The 25,052-nt window shown below is 44.3% G+C and overlaps 1 protein-coding gene across 2 annotated transcripts in view; it reads left to right on the forward strand.

Moving 5' to 3' along the window:
- Nucleotides 1–15,640: 15,640 nt before the first annotated feature.
- FRS3 (fibroblast growth factor receptor substrate 3) overlaps nt 15,641–25,052 on the forward strand; it is a 51,691-nt gene continuing 42,279 nt past the window's right edge. Inside the window, exon 1 of one of the 2 annotated variants that reach the window (XM_044287487.1) lies at nt 15,641–15,762. The gene's annotated coding sequence lies outside the window, so the exon portion shown is untranslated. Of the gene's footprint in view, nt 15,939–25,052 lie in introns of both variants that reach the window. The other variant, XM_044287486.1, reaches the window with a different exon arrangement.

Genomic DNA, 25,052 nt, shown 5'->3' on the forward strand with positions numbered 1-25,052 from the left:
TGGTTACTTAGCAATAGTACAACAGTAGAAGATTCATACTTACCTGCTTGCTGCTGCGATGTCTACTGGTAAGTGACAGTTCTTTAGCAATGCGCCGCACAGACCTTTCACTTACCAGTAGGTGGAGCTCCCGGCCGGACACAGACATCGCAGCAGCAAGCAGGTAACTATGAGTCTTCTAAGTTCTACTATTGTACTATTGCTAAGTAACCATGGCAACCAGGTTTGCAGTAGCGTCCTGGTTGCCATGGTTACCGATTAAACTGGGACTCCGATCGGAACTCCGCTGCCACCAATGATCGGGGGGGGGGGGGAATGGGAGGCCGCACACTGCCACCAATGTTGTAACTGCTATAGAGGGAGGGGGCCGATGGGGGGCGCACACTGTGCCACCAACGATTTATTACACTAGAGGGAGGAAGGGGGGCCCGATGGGGGGCGCACACTGTGCCACCAACGATTTATTACACTAGAGTAAGGAAGGGGGGGCCCGATGGGGGGCGCACACTATGCCACCAACGATTTATTACACTAGAGGGAGGAAGGGGGGCCCGGTGGGGGGCGCACACTGTGCCACCAACGATTTATTACACTAGAGGGAGGACGGGGGGCCCGATGGGGGGCGCACACTGTGCCACCAACGATTTATTACACTAGAGGGAGGACGGGGGGCCCGATGGGGGGCGCACACTGTGCCACCAACGATATTCAAACTGCGGAGGGGGGGGGTCTGCCCCCTGCTGCCTGGCAGCCCTGATCTCTTACAGGGGGATATGATAGTACAATTAACCCCTTCAGGTGCGGCACCTGAGGAGTTAATTGTGCTGATCACGGCCCCCTGTAAGAGATCGGGAGCTGCTAGGCAGCAGGGGGCAGTCTTGTACAAAGTTTGTAGTGTATTCTAACTAGAAGCGTCCCCATCACCATGGGAACGCCCCTGTGTTAGAATATACTGTCGGATCTGAGTTTCACAAAGTAGCTCATATCCGACAGTATATTCTAACATAGAGGCGTTCCCATGGTGATGGGGACGCTTCAAGTTAAAATATACCATCGGATTGGAGAAAACTCAGATCCGATGGTATAATAGGGACTCCAGACTTTACATTGAAAGTCAATGGGGACGGATCCGTTTGAAATGGCACCATATTGTGTCAACATCAAACGGATCCGTCCCCATTGACTTGCATTGTAATTCAGGACGGATCCGTTTGGCTCCGCACGGCCAGGCGGACACCAAAATTACTTTTTTTTTTCATGTCCGTGGATCCTCCAAAAATCAAGGAAGACCCACGGACGAAAAAACGGTCACGAATCACGGACCCCGTTTTTGCGGACCGTGAAAATAAACTGTCGTGTGCATGAGGCCTAAGGTATATACTGCAGAACTGTGTGTATAAGGTATATAGTGCTGAGCTGTGTGTATAAGGCATATAGTGCAGTACTGTGTGTATAAGGTATATAGTGCAGAACTGTGTGTATAAGGTATATAGTGCTGAGCTGTGTGTATAAGGTATATAGTGCAGAGCTGTGTGTACAAGGTATATAGTGCAGAGCTATGGCTGTATAAGGTATATATAGTTCAGAGCTATGGCTGTAAAAGGTATATAGTGCAGAGCTCTGTGTACAAGGTATATAGTGCAGAACTGTGTGTATAAGGTATATAGTGCAGAGCTATGTGTATAAGGCATATACTGCAGAGCTGTGTGTACAAGGTATATAGTGCAGAACTATGGCTGTATAAGGCATATACTGCAGAGCTGTGTGTACAAGGTATATAGTGCAAAGCTGTTTATAAGGTATATAGTGCAGAGCTATGGCTGTATAAGGTATATAGTGCAGAGCTGTGTGTAGAAAGTATATAGTGCAGAGCTGTGTGTACAAGGTATATAGTGTAGAGCTGTGTGTACAAGGTATATAATGCAGAGCTGTGTGTACAAGGTATATAGTGCAGAGCTATGTGTACAAGGTATATAGTGCAGAGCTATGGCTGTATAAGGTATATAGTTCAGAGCTATGGCTGTATAAGGTATATAGTGCAGAGCTGTGTGTACAATGTATATAGTGCAAAGCTGTGTGTACAATGTATATAGTGTAGAGCTATGACTGTATAAGGTATATAGTGCAGAGCTATGGCTGTATAAGGTATATAGTGCAGAGCTGTGTGTACAAGGTATATAGTGCAGAGCTATGGCTGTATAAGGTATATAGTGCAGAGCTGTGTACAAGGTATATAGTGCAGAGCTGTGTGTACAAGGTATATAGTGCAGAGCTGTGTGTACAAGGTATATAGTGCAAAGCTGTTTATAAGGTATATAGTGCAGAGATATGGCTGTATAAGGTATATAGTGCAGAGCTGTGTGTAGAAAGTATATAGTGCAGAGCTGTGTGTACAAGGTATATAGTGTAGAGCTGTGTGTACAAGGTATATAATGCAGAGCTGTGTGTACAAGGTATATAGTGCAGAGCTGTGTGTACAAGGTATATAGTTCAGAGCTATGGCTGTATAAGGTATATAGTGCAGAGCTGTGTGTACAATGTATATAGTGCAGAGCTGTATGTACAATGTATATAGTGCAGAGCTGTGTGTACAATGTATATAGTGCAGAGCTATGGCTGTATAAGGTATATAGTGCAGAGCTGTGTGTACAAGGTATATAGTGCAGAGCTATGGCTGTATAAGGTACATAGTGCAGAGCTGTGTACAAGGTATATAGTGCAGAGCTGTGTGTACAAGGTATATAGTGCAGAGCTATGGCTGTATAAGGTATATAGTGCAGAGCTATGGCTGTATAAGGTATATAGTGCAGAGCTATGGCTGTATAAGGTATATAGTGCAGAGCTGTGTGTAGAAGGTATATAGTGCAGAGCTGTGTGTAGAAGGTATATAGTGCAGAGCTGTGTGTACAAGGTATATAGTGCAGAGCTGTGTGTACAAGGTATATAGTGCAGAGCTGTGTGTACAAGGTATATAGTGTAGAGCTGTGTGTACAAGGTATATAGTGCAGAGATATGGCTGTATAAGGTATATCGTTCAGAGCTGTGTACAAGGTATATAGTGCAGAGCTGTGTTTACAAGGTATATAGTGCAGAGCTGTGTGTACAAGGTATATAGTGCAGAGCTGTGTGTACAAGGTATATAGTGCAGAGCTATGGCTGTATAAGGTGTATATAGTGCAGAGCTGTGTGTACAAGGTACATAGTGCAGAGCTATGGCTGTATAAGGTATATAGTGCAGAGATATGGCTGTATAAGGTATATAGTTCAGAGCTATGGCTGTATAAGGTATATAGTGCAGAGCTGTGTGTACAATGTATATAGTGCAGAGCTGTGTGTACAATGTATATAGTGCAGAGCTATAGCTGTATAAGGTATATAGTGTAGAGCTGTGTACAAGGTATATAGTGCAGAGCTGTGTGCACAAGGTATATAGTGCAGAGCTGTGTGTACAATGTATATAGTGCAGAGCTGTGTGTACAATGTATATAGTGCAGAGCTATAGCTGTATAACGTATATAGTGCAGAGCTGTGTGCAAGGTATATAGTGCAGAGCTGTGTTTACAAGGTATATAGTGCAGAGCTGTGTGTACAAGGTATATAGTGCAGAGCTGTGTGTACAAGGTATATAGTGCAGAGCTATGGCTGTATAAGGTATATAGTGCAGAGCTGTGTGTACAAGGTATATAGTGCAGAGCTATGGCTGTATAAGGTATATAGTGCAGAGCTGTGTACAAGGTATATAGTGCAGAGCTGTGTGTACAAGGTATATAGTGCAGAGATATGGCTGTATAAGGTATATAGTGCAGAGCTGTGTGTACAAGGTATATAGTGCAGAGCTATGGCTGTATAAGGTATATAGTGCAGAGCTGTGTGTACAATGTATATAGTGCAGAGCTATGGCTGTATAAGGTATATAGTGCAGAGCTGTGTACAAGGTATATAGTGCAGAGCTGTGTTTACAAGGTATATAGTGCAGAGCTGTGTGTACAAGGTATATAGTGCAGAGCTATGTGTACAAGGTATATAGTGCAGAGCTATGGCTGTATAAGGTATATAGTGCAGAGCTATGGCTGTATAAGGTATATAGTGCAGAGCTGTGTGTACAAGGTATATAGTGCAGAGCTATGGCTGTATAAGGTATATAGTGCAGAGCTGTGTACAAGGTATATAGTGCAGAGCTATGGCTGTATAAGGTATATAGTGCAGAGCTGTGTGTACAATGTATATAGTGCAGAGCTATGACTGTATAAGGTATATAGTGCAGAGCTGTGTACAAGGTATATAGTGCAGAGCTGTGTTTACAAGGTATATAGTGCAGAGCTGTGTGTACAAGGTATATAGTGCAGAGCTGTGTGTACAAGGTATATAGTGCAGAGCTATGGCTGTATAAGGTATATAGTGCAGAGCTATGGCTGTATAAGGTATATAGTGCAGAGCTGTGTGTATAAGGCATATAGTGCAGAACTGTGTGTATAAGGTATATTGTGCAGAGCTGTGTGTGTATAAGGTATACAGTGCAGAGCTGTGTGTATAAGGTATATAATGCAGAGCTATAGCTGTATAAGGCATATAGTGCAGAGCTATGGCTGTATAAGGTATATAGTGCAGAGCTATGGCTGTATAAGGCATATAGTGCAGAGCTGTGTGTATAAGGTATATAGTGCAGAGCTATGGCTGTATAAGGTATATAGTGCAGAGCTATGGCTGTATAAGGTATATAGTGCAGAGCTATGGCTGTATAAGGCATATAGTGCAGAGCTATGGCTGTTAAAGGTATATAGTGCAGAGCTATGGCTGTATAAGGTATATAGTGCAGAGCTATGGCTGTATAAGGTACATAGTGCAGAGCTGTGTGTACAAGGTATATAGTGCAGAGCTATGGCTGTATAAGGTATATAGTGCAGAGCTGTGTGTACAAGGTATATAGTGCAGAGCTATGGCTGTATAAGGTATATAGTGCAGAGCTGTGTGTATAAGGCATATAGTGCAGAACTGAGTGTATAAGGTATATAGTGCAGAGCTGTGTGTATAAGGTATATAGTGCAGAGCTGTGTGTATAGGGTGTATAGTGCAGAGCTGTGTGTATAAGGTATATAGTGCAGAGCTGTGTCTATAAGGTATATAGTGCAGAGCTATAGCTGTATTAGGCATATCATGCAGAGCTATGGCTGTATAAGGTATATAGTGCAGAGCTATGGCTGTATAAGGCATATAGTGCAGAGCTGTGTGTACAAGGTATATAGTGCAGAGCTATGGCTGTATAAGGTATATAGTGCAGAGCTATGGCTGTATAAGGTATATAGTGCAGAGCTATGGCTGTATAAGGTATATAGTGCAGAGCTATGGCTGTATAAGGTAAATAGTGCAGAGCTGTGTGTATAAGGCATATAGTGCAGAACTGTGTGTATAAGGTATATACTGCAGAGCTGTGTGTATAAGGCATATAGTGCAGAACTGTGTGTATAAGGTATATAGTGCAGAGATATGGCTGTATAAGGTATATAGTGCAGAGCTGTGTGTATAAGGTATATAGTGCAAAGCTGTGTGTATAAGGTATATAGTGCAGAGCTAAGGCTGTATAAGGTATATAGTGCAGAGCTATAGCTGTATAAGGTATATAGTGCAGAGCTGTGTGTATAAGGTATATAGTGAAAAGCTGTGTGTATAAGGTATATAGTGCAGAGCTATAGCTGTATAAGGTATATAGTGCAGATCTATAGCTGTATAAGGCATATAGTGCAGAGCTATGGCTGTATAAGGTGTATAGTGCAGAGGTATAGCTGTATAACATATATAGTGCAGAGCTGTGTGTATAAGGTGTATAGTGCAGAGCTGTGTGTATAAGGTATATAGTGCAGAGCTATGGCTGTTTAAGGTATATAGTGCAGAGCTATGGCTGTATAAGGTATATAGTGCAGAGCTATGGCTGTATAAGGCATATAGTGCAGAGCTATGGCTATGGCTGTATAAGGTATATAGTGCAGAGCTGTGTGTATAAGGTATATAGTGCAGAGCTGTGTGTATAAGGTATATAGTGCAGAGCTATGGCTGTATAAGGTATATAGTGCAGAGCTATGGCTGTATAAGGCATATAGTGCAGAGCTATAGCTGTATAAGGTATATAGTGCAGAGCTATGGCTGTATAAGTTATATAGTGCAGAGCTATGGCTGTATAAGGTATATAGTGCAGAGCTGTGTGTACAAGGTATATAGTGCAGAGCTATGGCTGTATAAGGTATATAGTGCAGAGCTGTGTGTACAAGGTATATAGTGCAGAGCTGTGGCTGTATAAGTTATATAGTGCCGAGCTATAGCTGTATAAGGTGTATATAGTGCAGAGCTATGGCTGTATAAGGTGTATAGTGCAGAGCTATAGCTGTATAAGGTATATAGTGCAGAGCTGTGTGTATAAGGCATATAGTGCAGAGCTATGGCTGTATAAGGTATATAGTGCAGAGCTATGGCTGTATAAGGTATATAGTGCAGAGCTATGGCTGTATAAGGCATATAGTGCAGAGCTATGGCTATGGCTGTATAAGGTATATAGTGCAGAGCTGTGTGTATAAGGTATATAGTGCAGAGCTGTGTGTATAAGGTATATAGTGCAGAGCTGTGTGTATAAGGTATATAGTGCAGAGCTGTGGCTGTATAAGTTATATAGTGCAGAGCTATAGCTGTATAAGTTATATAGTGCAGCGCTATGGCTGTATAAGGTATATAGTGCAGAGCTATGGCTGTATAAGGTGTATAGTGCAGAGCTGTGTGTATAAGGTATATAGTGCAGAGCTGTGTGTATAAGGCATATAGTGCAGAGCTATGGCTGTATAAGTTATATAGTGCAGAGCTATAGCTGTATAAGTTATATAGTGCAGCGCTATGGCTGTATAAGGTATATAGTGCAGAGCTATAGCTGTATAAGGTATATAGTGCAGAGCTATAGCTGTATAAGTTATATAGTGCAGAGCTATGGCTGTATAAGTTATTTAGTGCAGAGCTATAGCTGTATAAGTTATATAGTGCAGCGCTATGGCTGTATAAGGTATATAGTGCAGATCTATAGCTGTATAAGGTATATAGTGCAGAGCTATGGCTGTATAAGGTAAATAGTGCAGAGCTATAGCTGTATAAGGTATATAGTGCAGAGCTATGGCTGTATAAGGTATATAGTGCAGAGCTATAGCTGTATAAGGTATATAGTGCAGAGCTATAGCTGTATAAGGTATATAGTGCAGAGCAATGGCTGTATAAGATATATAGTGCAGAGCTATGGCTGTATAAGTTATATAGTGCAGCGCTATGGCTGTATAAGGTATATAGTGCAGAGCTATAGCTGTATAAGGTATATAGTGCAGAGCTATGGCTGTATAAGGTATATAGTGCAGAGCTGTGTGTACAAGGTATATAGTGCAGAGCTATGGCTGTATAAGGTATATAGTGCAGAGCTATGGCTGTATGAGGCATATAGTGCAGAGCTATAGCTGTATAAGGTATATAGTGCAGAGCTATGGCTGTATAAGTTATATAGTGCAGAGCTATAGCTGTATAAGGTATATAGTGCAGAGCTATGGCTGTATAAGGTATATAGTGCAGAGCTATAGCTGTATAAGTTATATAGTGCAGCGCTATGGCTGTATAAGGTATATAGTGCCGAGCTATAGCTGTATAAGGTATATAGTGCAGAGCTATGGCTGTATAAGGTATATAGTGCAGAGCTATGGCTGTATAAGGTATATAGTGCAGAGCTATGGCTGTATAAGGTATATAGTGCAGAGCTATGGCTGTATAAGGTATATAGTGCAGAGCTGTGTGTACAAGGTATATAGTGCAGAGCTATGGCTGTATAAGGTATATAGTGCAGAGCTGTGTGTACAAGGTATATAGTGCAGAGCTGTGGCTGTATAAGGTATATAGTGCAGAGCTATAGCTGTATAAGGTGTATATAGTGCAGAGCTATGGCTGTATAAGGTGTATAGTGCAGAGCTATAGCTGTATAAGGTATATAGTGCAGAGCTGTGTGTATAAGGCATATAGTGCAGAGCTATGGCTGTATAAGGTATATAGTGCAGAGCTATGGCTGTATAAGGTATATAGTGCAGAGCTATGGCTGTATAAGGCATATAGTGCAGAGCTATGGCTATGGCTGTATAAGGTATATAGTGCAGAGCTGTGTGTATAAGGTATATAGTGCAGAGCTGTGTGTATAAGGTATATAGTGCAGAGCTGTGTGTATAAGGTATATAGTGCAGAGCTATGGCTGTATAAGTTATATAGTGCAGAGCTATAGCTGTATAAGTTATATAGTGCAGGGCTATGGCTGTATAAGGTATATAGTGCAGAGCTATGGCTGTATAAGGTGTATAGTGCAGAGCTATAGCTGTATAAGGTATATAGTGCAGAGCTGTGTGTATAAGGTATATAGTGCAGAGCTGTGTGTATAAGGCATATAGTGCAGAGCTATGGCTGTATAAGGTATATAGTGCAGAGCTATGGCTGTATATGTTATATAGTGCAGCGCTATGGCTGTATAAGGTATATAGTGCAGAGCTATAGCTGTATAAGGTATATAGTGCAGAGCTATGGCTGTATAAGTTATATAGTGCAGCGCTATGGCTGTATAAGGTATATAGTGCAGAGCTATAGCTGTATAAGGTATATAGTGCAGAGCTATGGCTGTATAAGGTAAATAGTGCAGAGCTATAGCTGTATAAGGTATATAGTGCAGAGCTATGGCTGTATAAAGTATATAGTGCAGAGCTATAGCTGTATAAGGTATATAGTGCAGAGCAATGGCTGTATAAGGTATATAGTGCAGAGCTATGGCTGTATAAGTTATATAGTGCAGCGCTATGGCTGTATAAGGTATATAGTGCAGAGCTATAGCTGTATAAGGTATATAGTGCAGAGCTATGGCTGTATAAGGTATATAGTGCAGAGCTGTGTGTACAAGGTATATAGTGCAGAGCTATGGCTGTATAAGGCATATAGTGCAGAGCTATAGCTGTATAAGGTATATAGTGCAGAGCTATGGCTGTATAAGTTATATAGTGCAGAGCTATAGCTGTATAAGGTATATAGTGCAGAGCTATGGCTGTATAAGGTATATAGTGCAGAGCTATAGCTGTATAAGTTATATAGTGCAGCGCTATGGCTGTATAAGGTATATAGTGCCGAGCTATAGCTGTATAAGGTATATAGTGCAGAGCTATGGCTGTATACGGTATATAGTGCAGAGCTATGGCTGTATACGGTATATAGTGCAGAGCTATGGCTGTATAAGGTATATAGTGCAGAGCTATGGCTGTATAAGGTATATAGTGCAGAGCTGTGTGTACAAGGTATATAGTGCAGAGCTGTGGCTGTATAAGGTATATAGTGCAGAGCTATAGCTGTATAAGGTGTATATAGTGCAGAGCTATGGCTGTATAAGGTGTATAGTGCAGAGCTATAGCTGTATAAGGTATATAGTGCAGAGCTGTGTGTATAAGGCATATAGTGCAGAGCTATGGCTGTATAAGGTATATAGTGCAGAGCTATGGCTGTATAAGGTATATAGTGCAGAGCTATGGCTATGGCTGTATAAGGTATATAGTGCAGAGCTGTGTGTATAAGGTATATAGTGCAGAGCTGTGTGTATAAGGTATATAGTGCAGAGCTGTGTGTATAAGGTATATAGTGCAGAGCTATGGCTGTATAAGTTATATAGTGCAGAGCTATAGCTGTATAAGTTATATAGTGCAGCGCTATGGCTGTATAAGGTATATAGTGCAGAGCTATGGCTGTATAAGGTGTATAGTGCAGAGCTATAGCTGTATAAGGTATATAGTGCAGAGCTGTGTGTATAAGGCATATAGTGCAGAGCTATGGCTGTATAAGGTATATAGTGCAGAGCTATGGCTGTATAAGGTATATAGTGCAGAGCTATAGCTGTATAAGGTATATAGTGCAGAGCTATGGCTGTATAAGTTATATAGTGCAGCGCTATGGCTGTATAAGGTATATAGTGCAGAGCTATAGCTGTATAAGGTATATAGTGCAGAGCTATGGCTGTATAAGGTATATAGTGCAGAGCTATAGCTGTATAAGGTATATAGTGCAGAGCTATAGCTGTATAAGGTATATAGTGCAGAGCAATGGCTGTATAAGGTATATAGTGCAGAGCTATGGCTGTATAAGTTATATAGTGCAGCGCTATGGCTGTATAAGGTATATAGTGCAGAGCTATAGCTGTATAAGGTATATAGTGCAGAGCTATGGCTGTATAAGGTATATAGTGCAGAGCTGTGTGTACAAGGTATATAGTGCAGAGCTATGGCTGTATAAGGTATATAGTGCAGAGCTATGGCTGTATAAGGTATATAGTGCAGAGCTATAGCTGTATAAGGTATATAGTGCAGAGCTATGGCTGTATAAGTTATATAGTGCAGAGCTATAGCTGTATAAGGTATATAGTGCAGAGCTATGGCTGTATAAGGTATATAGTGCAGAGCTATAGCTGTATGTTATATAGTGCAGCGCTATGGCTGTATAAGGTATATAGTGCAGAGCTATGGCTGTATAAGGTATATAGTGCAGAGCTATGGCTGTATAAGGTATATAGTGCAGAGCTATGGCTGTATAAGGTATATAGTGCAGAGCTATGGCTGTATAAGGTATATAGTGCAGAGCTATGGCTGTATAAGGTATATAGTGCAGAGCTATGGCTGTATAAGGTATATAGTGCAGAGTAGGGCTGCAACGATTAATCGATGTAATCGATTATATTCGATAACTGGATTCGTTGTCGACGAAACCAGTTATCGAATAATCGCCGATTCGTTGCTATGCGGGCGGGCGCTGCATCTTTATTTTACCTTTTTAAAATGACGCTCCTGTAACAGGCAGAGCGGACGGCGGCGTAACGTCACTCACTCACGTGACACGCCTGCTCCGCCTCCTTCATTCATGAAGTGGGCGGAGCAGGTGCGTCACGTGATTGAGTGACGTTACGCCGCCGTCCGCTCTGCCTGTTACAGGAGCGTCATTGTAAAAAGGTAAAATAAAGATGCAGTGATTAGTCCGACTTATAAGCATCGGGCCGGGGCTGTTATGGGGAGGGGGGAGGATCTGTCTATGGCACTGCTATGGGGAGGGAGGTCTGTGTATAGCACTGCTATGGGGAGGGGGGAGGATCTGTCTATGGCACTGCTATGGGGAGGGGGATCTGTGTATAGCACTGCTATGGGGAGGAGGGGGGGGGGGGAGTCTGTGTATAGCACTGCTATGGGGAGGAGGGGGGGTCTGTGTATGGCACTGCTATGGGAAGGGGGATCTGTGCACTGTTATGCCCATAACAGTGCACATATCCCCCTCTCCATAACAGCGCCACCCACAGATCCCCCTCTCCATAACTGTGCCACCCACAGATCCCCCTCTCCATAACTGCGCCACCCACAGATCCCCCTCTCCATAACTGCGCCGTCCACAGATCCCCCTCTCCATAACTACGCCGTCCACAGATCCCCCTCTCCATAACTATGCCGTCCACAGATCCCCCTCTCCATAACTACGCCGTCCACAGATCCCCCTCTCCATAACTACACCGTCCACAGATCCCCCTCTCCATAACTGCGCCACCCACAGATCCCCCTCTCCATAACTGCGCCACCCACAGATCCCCCTCTCCATAACTGCGCCACCCACAGATCCCCCTTTCCATAACTGCGCCACCTACAGATCCCCCTCTCCATAACTGCGCCACCCACAGATCCCCCTCTCCATAACTGCGCCACCCACAGATCCCCCTCTCCATAACTGCGCCACCCACAGATCCCCCTCTCCATAACTGCGCCACCCACAGATCCCCCTCTCCATAACTGCGCCACCCTCAGATCCCCCTCTCCATAACTACGCCGTCCACAGATCCCCCTCTCCATAACTACGCCGTCCACAGATCCCCCTCTCCATAACTACGCCGTCCACAGATCCCCCTCTCCATAACTACGCCGTCCACAGATCCCCCATAATAGTGTCGTCCACAGATCCCCCATAATAGTGTCGTCCACAGATCCCCCATAAGTGTCGTCCACAGATCCCCCATAAGTGTCGTCCACAGATCCCCCATAATAGTGTCGTCCACAGATCCCCCATAATAGTGTCCACAGATCCCCCATAATAGTGTCCACAGATCCCCCATAATAGTGTCGTCCACAATTTGTTTTAATATGGCCTTTGAACATCATTTTTCAAGTAAGATCATATAAACCTCTCTGTTTTGTAATTTTGTCGTTTTTCCCGATTAATTGTAGAAATTAATCGGCAACTAATCGATTATTCAAATAATCGTTAGCTGCAGCCCTAGTGCAGAGCTATAGCTGTATAAGGTATATAGTGCAGAGCTATGGCTGTATAAGGTATATAGTGCAGAGCTATGGCTGTATAAGGTATATAGTGCAGAGCTATGGCTGTATAAGGTATATAATGCAGAGCTATGGCTGTATAAGGTATATAGTGCAGAGCTATGGCTGTATAAGGTATATAGTGCAGAGCTATGGCTGTATAAGGTATATAGTGCAGAGCTATGGCTGTATAAGGTATATAGTGCAGAGCTATAGCTGTATAAGGTATATAGTGCAGAGCTATGCTGTATAAGGTATATAGTGCAGAGCTATGGCTTGTATAAGGTAAATAGAAGACTATGGCCTGTATAAGTATATAGTGCAGAGCTATGGCTGTATAAGGTATATAGTGCAGAGCTATGGCTGTATAAGGTATGATAGTGCAGAGCTATGGCTGTACTAAGGTATATAGTGCAGAGCTATGGCTGTATAGGTAAATAGTGCAGAGCTATGGGCTGTAGAAGGTATATAGTGCAGAGCTTGGCTGTATAAGGTATAATAGTGCAGAGCTGTGGCTGTATAAGTTATATAGTGCAGAGCTATGGCTGTATAAGTTATATAGTGCAGAGCTATAGCTTGTAAAGGTATATAGTGCAGAGCTATGGCTGTATAAGGCCATATAGTGCAGAGCTGTGTGTATAAGGTATATAGTGCAGAGCTATGGCTGTATAAGGTATTATAGTGCAGAGTATGGCTGTATAAGGTATATAGTGCCGAGCTATGGATGTATAAGGTAATATTAGTGCAGAGCTATAGCTGTCATAAGGTATATAGTGCAGAGCTATGGCTGTATCAGGTATATAGTGCAGAAGCTCTAGCTGTATAAGGTATCTCGTGCAGCTGCTATGGCTGTATAAGGTCATATAGTGCAGAGCTATGGCTGTATAAGGGTATATAGTGCAGAGCTCGGCTGTCTAAGGTATATAGTGCGATAGCTAGGCTGTATAAGGTATATGGAGAGCTATGGCTGTATAAAGTATGTATATTTAGTGGCAGAGCTTATGGCTTGTATAAGGTATATAGTGCAGAGCTATAGGCTGTATAAGGTATATAGTGCAGAGCTATAGCTGTTAAAGGTATATAGTGCAGAGCTATAGCTGTATCAGGTATATAGTGCAGAGCTATAGCTGTATAAGGTATATAGTGCAGAGCTATGGCTGTATAAGGTATATACTACTATAGTGCAGAGCTATAGCTGTATAAGGTATATAGTGCAGAGCTATAGCTGTATAAGGTATATAGTGCAGAGCTATGGCTGTGTAAGGTATATAGTGCAGAGCTATGGCTGTACAAGGTATATAGTGCAGAGCTATGGCTGTATAAGGTATATAGTGCAGAGCTATAGCTGTATAAGATATATAGTGCAGAGCTATGGCTGTATAAGGTATATAGTGCAGAGCTATGGCTGTATAAGGTATATAGTGCAGAGCTATGGCTGTATAAGGTATATAGTGCAGAGCTATAGCTGTATAAGGTATATAGTGCAGAGCTATGGCTGTATAAGGTATATAGTGCAGAGCTATGGCTGTATAAGGTATATAGTGCAGAGCTATAGCTGTATAAGGTATATAGTGCAGAGCTGTGTGTACAAGGTATATAGTGCAGAGCTATGGCTGTGTAAGGTATATAGTGCAGAGCTATGGCTGTACAAGGTATATAGTGCAGAGCTATGGCTGTATAAGGTATATAGTGCAGAGCTATGGCTGTATAAGGTATATAGTGCAGAGCTATAGCTGTATAAGGTATATAGTGCAGAGCTGTGTGTACAAGGTATATAGTGCAGAGCTATGGCTGTATAAGGTATATAGTGCAGAGCTATAGCTGTATAAGGTATATAGTGCAGAGCTATGGCTGTATAAGGTATATAGTGCAGAGCTATAGCTGTATAAGGTATATAGTGCAGAGCTATGGCTGTATAAGGTTATAGGTGCAGAGCTATAGCTGTATAAGGTATATAGTGCAGAGCTATGGCTGTATAAGGTATATAGTGCAGAGCTATAGCTGTATAAGGCATATAGTGCAGAGCTATGGCTGTATAAGGTATATAGTGCAGAGCTATGGTTGTATAAGGTATATAGTGCAGAGCTATATCTGTATAAGGTATATAGTGCAGAGCTATGGCTGTATAAGGTATATAGTGCAGAGCTATAGCTGTATAAGGTATATAGTGCAGAGCTATGGCTGTATAAGGTATATAGTGCAGAGCTATAGCTGTATAAGGTATATAGTGCAGAGCTATGGCTATGGCTGTATAAGGTATATAGTGCAGAGCTATGGCTGTGTAAGGTATATAGTGCAGAGCTATGGCTGTACAAGGTATATAGTGCAGAGCTATGGCTGTATAAGGTATATAGTGCAGAGCTATGGCTGTATAAGGTATATAGTGCAGAGCTATAGCTGTATAAGGTATATAGTGCAGAGCTGTGTGTACAAGGTATATAGTGCAGAGCTATGGCTGTATAAGGTATATAGTGCAGAGCTATAGCTGTATAAGGTATATAGTGCAGAGCTATGGCTGTATAAGGTATATAGTGCAGAGCTATAGCTGTATAAGGTATATAGTGCAGAGCTATGGCTGTATAAGGTATATAGTGCAGAGCTATAGCTGTATAAGGTATATAGTGCAGAGCTATGGCTGTATAAGGTATATAGTGCAGAGCTATAGCTGTATAAGGCATATAGTGCAGAGCTATGGCTGTATAAGGTATATAGTGCAGAGCTATGGTTGTATAAGGTATATAGTGCAGAGCTATATCTGTATAAGGTATATAGTGCAGAGCTATGGCTGTATAAGGTATATAGTGCAGAGCTATAGCTGTATAAGGTATATAGTGCAGAGCTATGGCTGTATAAGGTATATAGTGCAGAGCTATAGCTGTATAAGGTATATAGTGCAGAGCTATGGCTGTATAAGGTATATAGTGCAGAGCTATGGTTGTATAAGGTATATAGTGCAGAGCTATAGCTGTATAAGGCATATAGTGCAGAGCTATGGCTGTATAAGGTATATAGTGCAGAGCTATGGTTGTATAAGGTATATAGTGCAGAGCTATATCTGTATAAGGTATATAGTGCAGAGCTATGGCTGTATAAGGTATATAGTGCAGAGCTATAGCTGTATAAGGTATATAGTGCAGAGCAGCACAGACTGCAATCTTCCCAAACATGTGACAAATCACATGGTCATGACATCATCAAAGGTCCTTTAGCCCACTAGGCTTTAGCATCTTCCCTGCGCTTTCCTGTCGGGGGGATTGCGTTCTCCAGGGCAGTGATGTGAATGGGAGCACGGGATGAAGCGGCTCTGGGAGAGCTGCCTGTGACGTTGAAGCCGCCGGAGATGGAGACTGCAGTGGACCGGCTGCGCGGAGTGACAAAGGGGAGACATGTATGTTCGTTGTCCGGCTACGTCTGCTTGCCAGCAGTGTATTGATTTGAATGGAATGGAGTCATCTAGTTCTCATGTAGCCGCGCATTCGTTTTCCATATGATTCATATGACAGCGGCCTTCTTGGCTGACGCGCTGAGATGGATGTACACTGTATATGTGTCCAGCACTTCCAGGTAAACAGAAAGGCCCGACCCCCCCTCCTGCTGGAGAAATGGACTGTTCTCTCCCCGGCACCGGGGATTGTGGAGGACAGCCTGCAGCCGTGCTTTATAACTGGTGGCAGCAGTCCTGCGGGTGGACTGAATGCCATGCACTGGCAGGGGCTTCTACATGGCAGCACTTACACTGGATGGAGCTGCTTTATGTCTAGGTAGAACGGGGCGGACACTGAGGTGCTGGTGGCTTCTGAGGACCTAAAGTATTAGTGGACCACCCATCAGCTATAGTTATCAGATGTAAGTCATGTTTCAGGGGGGATTCCAGGTGTCAGCATCCCTACTACTTCCATGCTAAACCTAGATCCGCCAGCTAAAAACACCCCATGTCCGTAGAAGACCTGACCCCAAATCATCTTCCCCTCCATAGGACTAGTCTATGTATGCTAGTTTACCGATACATAAGTCATCCACCGATAATATCGCCACACCATGACCACATATTCCCACCACATCGTGTCTCAGTATGCTGCTCTTCACGTCCTGTGTCATGTTGTCAGTGCTGTGACTGACATAAACTGTGCTGAAGGGACTTGTATTCGGGTCAGTTTGTTTCTACTTGGCAGGATCTGTGGCACCACCATGCGAAGACCAATATTGCTACCACGCGGTGACCATATATTAGTGCATACCAGTTCTTCATGGGCACTCTGCAAATGAAATAAGTGGTTACAGTACAGTTATTTTCTTTCCGTTCTGACCGGGACTGCCATGATGACTTCTGCTGGCTGCCACCCCAGGTGCCCTGTTGTGAAATGTCCACAGAAAATAACGGTATTGTAACTACGGTATATTATTCTCCAAAATAATGCCAACCAGATGGTATTGGTCACCACACGGAAATCTGACTGTCCTTGTAGATTGTGGAATTGACATAGCAGGGATCCGCAACATTCAGCACGCCAGCAGTTCTGAAACTACAATTCCCAGCATGCACACCTATTCTGCTGTTCTTGTAACTCCCACAGTAGAGAAAGCAGGATTCTGGGAGTTGTAGTTTCAGAACAGCTGGAGGTTGCTGATCCCTGCGATATAATAACGCCACTGCATTGCACTGGCCTACACTGCTAAGGTCCCTGCCGTAGAAGGCTTCAGGCTTGTGAAGGCTCCTTGCTCTGCCGTAGTAGTCGCCTTTTGAAAGTGACTTTAAGATGGCCCCACAAAAAAAGGAAAATTGCCAGGGTTTTCCCTGGTATGATGACACCCTTACCTGTGTATTAGTAATGATGCCACTTTTTTGAGGCATTGGCCGTTTCTGTAAGTGACAACATGAAGTAGTGGTTGTCACTATTTTGAAGTTTGTGTGCAGGTTCATGTTGTGGCATTTACTGAATTGCGTTATGGATTCCGTTACCACGGACCAATTCATTCCGTCATAATAGAAGTCTATGGCTTGCATAACGGATCCGTCCAGTTTCCGTTATGCTGGAGTCCTCCACTGCTTAATGTACACCGGACGGATCCGTTATGCATTCTGTCATGGAATTGTGTTATGGTCCATGGTAACAGAATCCATAAAGCAATTCAGCAAATACCACAACACGAACCTGCACACGAACTTCAAAATATGAATTTCGCTCATCCCTAGTTGTCACTTTGTTGTTGGACAGAATGACCATGTATTCGCCCTCTGAGAAGCTAACCCTAAACTGCCAGTCACATTGCCTGTTGTATAAATGGCCTCCACAACTAAGGCTGCTTTCACACTAGCGTTAATATTTTCTGGTATTGAGATCCCTCATAGGGTATCAATACCAGAAAAAACCGCTTCCGTTTTGTCCCCATTCATTGTCAATGGGGACAAAACGTAACGGAATACTCCAAAATGCATTCCGTTCCGTTCTCATACTGGGGAGCAAACCGCAATATGCTGCAGTTTGCTTTCCGTTCTGGGATGCAAAGCGAGACACATCCGTCATGACAATGCAAGTCAATGGGGAAGTTTTCTGTGACACAATCGGACACAATAGAAAACGGATCCGTCCCCCATTGACTTTCATTCTAATTCATGATGGATCCGTCTTGGGTATGTTACAGATAATACAACCGGATCCATTCATAACAGATTAAGATGGTTGTATTATCAGTAATGGAAACGTTTTTGCTAAACCCTGCCGGATCCAGCAGAAACGCTGGTGTTAAAGTAGCCTAAACGGGTCAAAACCAATATGACGGTGAAGAAATGTATTTAACCAACTTTGCATAGTATTCTATTTGAGATATGGCAGATTTTAAAGGGGCATTCTGGTTTTCAGTGTACAAATGGCGTATTTTGTATTCTATCAGAATTTCAAGATTTCTTTTGCATTCAGGCCTTGTTTAATTCATCATCAGGAGGGACACTTCAGGTTGTATCCTAACTGTAATCAGTCCTGCACCTTGAGCATTTAGATGCTGCGAGGAGCAGCCGATTGTCAGGATGGAATTGTTCCTTCCCAACAGTCAGCTGCTTGTCCAGTGGAGGTGAAGCTCTGCTTTGGTCACCTCCACAGAAAGGATGAGAGATGGCTGCTGCTGTCCCCATACAGAATCATTGATCCTGGGCAGCAGAGCACTGTTTAGATGGCACAGTCTGTTTCCCGGAACGATGATTGAGGTGACCGCACCTCTGATCTTTTCACCCCATAAACGAGTGTTTTGCTTGTTCATCAGGTGATTTGCAGTACCATTAACCCCTTTCCGGCCCAGCGCCGTACTATTATGGTGCGCTGATCGGGCCGGGGCAGGAGCTGCGCCCGGGTGATCAGCTGCAGGGGACCGGCTGTTCCCGTTAGCTGGACCCCTGCTGTATGCACCGGCATCGGTGAAAAACACAGACGCCGGCGCATTAACCCTTAATGTGCCGCTGTCAGCGCTGACAGCGGCACGTGCGGCGTCCGTGTGGGGATCTGCTGTGACGTGGACCCGATTGCAGGGACAGCAGCCCGATGCCTTCCTTAGGCATTGTGACCGCCTTCCATGCAACCCTGTGGGTCTCACAGCCAGGAAGCTGTAAGTGTATTACATTCAGTAATACACTTACAGCCAATGCATCACAATACAGAAGTATTGTAATGCATTGTAAAGGGGATCAGACCCCCAAAAGTTGAAGTCCCAGAGAGGGACAAAAAATTATGTGAAAAAAAAAAGTTTTACAAAAAATGTAAAGTTTCAAGTAAAAAAAACCCATACTTTTCCAAAATAAAGTAAAAAAAATACAAAACGGGGGGCGGAGCTTGCTGATGGCGGAGTGAGCAGCACGTAGCTTGAGCTCCTGAACACCGCCGGCATATATCAAGCACACATAGCACCCAGAAGACCACAGATTGTTTCATGGGGCGCAAGAGGGGTACATCTTCCACCCCGGCGCCTGCTTTGCGTGAATCGGGGCCCTTATCGAGATTCTTTGGCCCGTCCAGCCAGACCGAGAACCCAGGCTCTGGAGCCACCGCTCCCAAGATGGCGGAGTTAGCGCTGGAACCCGGCGCTTCCACCCCAGTGACCAGAGGAAAGACCGCAGCCCTCAGCTCCCGCATTCAGGGTGAACATCCAACCGGAGGACCTCCAGTCTCGTATGCAGCAGCGGTGAGTCCTACCTCGGGGTCCGCGTCCATCTCACAGCATCCAGAGGCACAGAGGCCTACCCAGGCCTGCAGCTCTCCCAGCATGGTTCCCCGACCCTGTCAGCTGCGTCAAGCAGATCAACTACCACCCACTCTCACGATGATGATTGGGACTGGAAGCTGCATCTTAAGTCTCTCCCCACTACCTCAGAAATAGATGCTTTGCTTAGCAGGATAGAGGCTTTCCCATAAACAAGATATGGCGGCCCTGCACCAGGACATCAAGCATGTCGGGCAGAGAGTAGAAGATGTGCAGAACAGGCAGGAGCAGGAGCATTAAAGTCATTAATGAGCACGCTGCACAACTGCAGGACATCCTAACCCACATTGATGACATCGAGAACCGTAACCGGAGGAATAACCTCAGGATCAGAGGGGTTCCCGAATCTGTGGAGGATCTTGCCGCCTGGGCACAATGCCATTTTGCTGCACTACTGAAGGTAACCCCTGACACGGTCATTGAAATTGATCGGATCCATCGGGCCCTTGGTCCAAAGTCAACGGACCTGAACCGTCCCAGAGACGTTATATGCCGCATACACTTCTATAAGGAGAAAGAATCTATCCTTAAAGCGGCCCGGGGTGCAGCTGGTTCTAATTCGGACCCGAACGCCAACCAGATTCTTCCAGATCTTGTGCGACGCACCTTGCAGCTTAGGAAAGCTCTGAAGCCTCTCCTATCTATGCTCAGGGACAATGAGATTTTATAAAGATGGGGTTACCCCTTTCAACTTTCTGCAAGAAAAGATGGGAAGTCTGCTACCTTCAAATCCCTCGCTGACCTGCCCAAATTCCTGGCCACGTTTGGTCTTCCTTCAGTGGAACTCCCGGAATGGCCCAGACCTCTTGTGGTTCCCTCCATCGGTGACCGAGAAGATTGGCAGACGGCGGCACCGAAGCCCCAGAGGCACTCCAGACCCAATCCCAGACCGCTTGTTTGAGCCTGATAGGCTGCTGCGGGACTTCATATATTTCTATATGCTTGATTAGTGTATGATGTCCATGTTCTAATGTTTCATGCTATGTGTTCTACATTTTTGTTATCCTTATTTACATGTCGGAGGCCTGTAAGGCTGCTGTCTTGCCCTTGACCTCTCCTTCCCCTCATTAGGGATATCGACACCTAGTGTCGAACGTGACTACAGTCACATATTAGCTTACCTCTGAGCTGTAGTTTTTGGCCCACTCCAATAGGAGGGTTCTCTTTTTCTTTGTTGTTTTTGTCTGATTGTTATTTACTCTGATTATTTCGGTCCTCGTGTCCTCAACCCTTTGAAGTCTACCCTGTTCTCAAGTAGTGGATGATATGACTCCCCTCTCTTTTTGCACTTATAATGCCAGAGGCCTAAACAAGCCAGAAAAGCATAGCCAGATTTTATATCGCTTTCACCGGAAGCAGGTCATGCTTGTCATGTTCCAGGAGACCCACTTTAGACTTGCCTCTGTCCCCAGGTGCGATTGTGGGTACTACACCACGTGATTTCATAGCCCCAATCCTGTCAAAAAAGCTGGAGGTGTATCCTTAGCCTTTCACAAGTCCTTCCGCCCTACGGTTTTGTCTTCGGACATTGATAGTAGGGGGCGTTGCATAATCCTCAAGTTGTCTGATGGTCCTCATGTGTATACAATTGCTAATGTCTATTTTCCTAACCAGGGGCAGATGCCATATGGCTCCAAGATACTCAGAAAACGGGCTCGCTTTGTGGATGGCTCCTCTATCATCCTGGCCGGTGATTTTAATATAATGATGGACCCTACGTTAGATTCATCATCTGGTAAGTCCGCTATCTCTCCGGCATCACAGTGTTGTTTTAGGAAAGACCTGTCCTCTCTTTGCCTCGTTGATCTATGGAGGGTATTGCATCCGGGAGTCAGGGATTTTAGTTTTCACTCTCTGGCCCATAATAGCTACGCTAGATTAGACCACCTATTTGTTTCGCATTCTTTATTAGATGCAGATCCACTCAGTTCAATGGATGGTTTCCTTTGGTCAGACCACGCACCAGTGTATGGTTTACTTAGATTCCAACAGGCACCTTCCCGCCCCTTTACGTGGAGATTGAATGATAATCTTCTAAATGACCTAGTTTGTATGACTGACGTTCGCAAGCCATTACTGAATTTGCCAACAACCACCAAAATGACACCCCCCCCCCCCCCCCCAGATAAAATGGGAGGCTCTTAAATGTGTGCTCAGGGGAATTTTTATATCTCATGGTGCCAGACTCAAGAGAGAAAGATCCGCAAAACTTTCCTCTCTTCTAGTAGCGCTTGATGATAAGGAAGTTTCAAACAAACTCTCCCCGTCTGACCATCTCTCTTCTCCGGCAGCAAATACTCAGAATTCTTGACCAAAGAACCTTATACCTCTGCGATAAAGTCAAATTTGGATTCTGGCTTGATAGGGCCCTGCATCCTAGACTTCCTCAGACTCGGATCACTTCGCTTAATACACCAAATAAGGGAACAGTACATGCTCCTTCCGAAATCTCATCAGAGTTCCGAACTTATTATAACTCCCTTTATGACCTGAACACAGGAAGAGACCCAATGTCTGATTCCTTTACACTAGACACTAAAGATTACTTGAACCAATTTGGGCCCAAACGTATACCCAGCGAGGAATCTCTAGCACTGGAGGATGATTTTTTTACCCCCAGATCTCATAGGAGTTATAAAAGATCTAAAAAATGGGAAGAGCCCAGGCCCGGATGGCCTTTATCCCGGCTTTTTATAAACTCCTCATGGAAGAATTATCTCCTTTTCTCCTCAAGTCTTTCAACTCCATTGCGTCGGAAATCCCTTTTCCACCCCAGGTACTACAGGCCCACATAACGGTCATACCCAAACCTGATAAGGACCCCTCCTATTGTGCCAATTATAGGCCTATAGCCCTCTAAAATGTGGACCTCAAAATCTATGCTAAAGTAATAGCCTTAAGGTTGCATCCCCTCATCCCGAAGTGTATCCATCAAGAGCAGGTGGGTTTTGTCCCTGGCAGGGAAGCGCGCGATAGTACCCTGAAGACCTTCGGCATTATAGCTAGAGCTAGATCTACTGGGTCTCCTCTGTGTCAGTGGATGCAGAGAAGGCTTTTGACAGAGTCAACTGGGGCTTCCTAGCCCAAACTCTGGAATGCCTGGGCCTTGGCTCTAAAATGATTGCGCGCATTATGGCATTATACTCTTCTCCCTCAGCCCAGGTCCGAGTCAATAGCCGCCTCTGCACCTTTCACTATAAACAATGGAACGCGCCATGGCTGCCCCCTATCCCCTTTTTTTATATATCCTGACCATTAAATCATTGGCCAATGCAATACGTAGCAACCAATCTATAAAAGGTTAGAGGGGTAGAGGTTGGAACTAGTGAACACAAACTGTCCCTTTTTGCAGATGACTTGCTCCTATACCTTTCAAACCCTAGAATAGGTTTACCTTCGGTCCTCTGGGAATTTGAGAAGTTTGGCAGAATCAGCAATTTTAAAGTAAATATTCAGAAATCTGAAATTCTGAATATCTCACTGGCACATAGAGAAATCACCCACATCAAAGACACGTTTTAGTTTAAAGTACCCTCTGACTCGATCCTCCACTTAGGTATCAACCTCCCTGCAAACCCTAATCACCTCTTTCGGCTGAACTACAAACCGCTGATTAAGACGGTTGAATCCACCCTCCAGAAATGGTCTCCCTTCCAGATTTCTTGGTTCGGTAGAATTAACGCCCTAAAGATGGACATCTTACCCAAACTCCTCTACCTGTTCCAGACCGCTCCTTGTAACATACCTAACAGATTATTTGTCCAATTGCGGTCAATAGCCTCTAGATTTATCTGGAATGGTGCAAGGGCCAGAGTAAGCTATAGAGTATTGTGGGGGGGTGCAGGCCTTCCTGACTTTCAGGCATACTATAGAGCCTCCATCTCAAATTGTGTATTGGATCTTGTCCATAATCGTTGTCTCTGAAACTATGGGTAGACATTGAACATACCCTTGACCCTCACCTGGTGCCGGGGATATTCTGGCTCCCTGTGGCTGCACAAAATAGCCTCCTCCATAATCTTCGCTCTCCTTTACTTCAAATCCTGACAAAAACATGGGGAATATTTGCCTCCAAAATAAATCTAATTTCTGCCCCAGGTCCTCTGACAAATATAGTGGCTCACCCTGAACTTCCTTCCCCGTTTAAGAACTTGCCATCACTTCAGACCTCCCCCCCTCCCCGGATTCTAATAAGAGATATTTTTAAAAGTTCAGGTCTCTTACCCCTTAATGATCTATCACACATCTTTCTAAACTCCCCAAGTCGCTGGTTTCATTACCTTCAACTCCGTAGCTTTTTGGGGTCCCTGGCTCCTGGATCGCAATTATCTGCTCTGTTGACAAATTTTGAAAAGCTTTGTGTGGCCAGCACAGGCCCGAATCACGGTATCTCTTTGATTTATGGCTTGCTTGATGCCGGTGGGATAGGGGACATGTCGTTACTTGAACAGTTGAGGAGTGTTGGATTTGCCTCTGGATGGGAAGAGCGAAATGTCGGTCTCCTTATTGGCCTAACAATGGAGCTGTTCACTCTTATTTACTCATAAATCATCTACATCATGTCGCCTGCAAGAGTTGAATTATAAGATCCTCACGCGCTGGTATAGAACTCCGGTCAAGTTGCACCATTTCTACCCATCGGTCCCCAACACCTGCTGGCGATGCCATACAGCGGTAGGATCTATGCTCCTCATTTGGTGGGACTGCCCCGGGGTTGCCCCCCTTTGGCAGGATATTTTCGCTCTTTACAATGCTCTGTACCGGTCTACTATACCTCTGTCCCCTGATTGCTTTACTCTCTGTTTACTCGGGCAGATATCAACATGTCAAAAAAGGTGTGCTTAGAACGTTTGCTCAGTCTATGAGGCAGATTATACCACGCCAATGGAAATCCCCAGATGATTTGCAGAGAATCACGTGGGTACGTGCCTTGGATGCCTTAGTTAGGATGGAGGAGCTAGAGGCCGAGGCCCATAACAGATCCCAAATGTACGCGTTGACCTGGGATCCCTGGCTACAGTTCAGGAGCTCCTCTCGCTTCCAAACTTGGTTGGATACGGGTGATAGTACCTAAGACTTCCGATAAGTGGTCCAGTCATACCTTCCCTCTCTCCCCTCCCCTCCCCCCCTCCCTGGTCTTTTGTCTGTCTTTGTCGTGTTCTGGTGTGTCTCCTGTCTATGTTAGTTGAATTTTGGTGTCTCTTACCACGTGCCACGTTTTAGAAACACTATTTTTGCCTTATGTGCTTGTTACTCTTTCCTTCCACTCACTTGGCTTCACAGCTTGCACTTTATGTTCCCTTTATTGCTATGCTACTTGGAGTGTGTGCACCAAGTGGTTCCCGAGACGACTCATTTCCCCCAGCTAGCGTGTTTCTATGTACTCAAGTCAGGGTTTGCCTTATACGTTTACTCTCTGGGTTATAGGAG

The sequence above is a fragment of the Bufo gargarizans genome, chromosome 3 (assembly GCF_014858855.1).
Source record: "Bufo gargarizans isolate SCDJY-AF-19 chromosome 3, ASM1485885v1, whole genome shotgun sequence".
Classification (NCBI taxonomy): domain Eukaryota; kingdom Metazoa; phylum Chordata; class Amphibia; order Anura; family Bufonidae; genus Bufo; species Bufo gargarizans.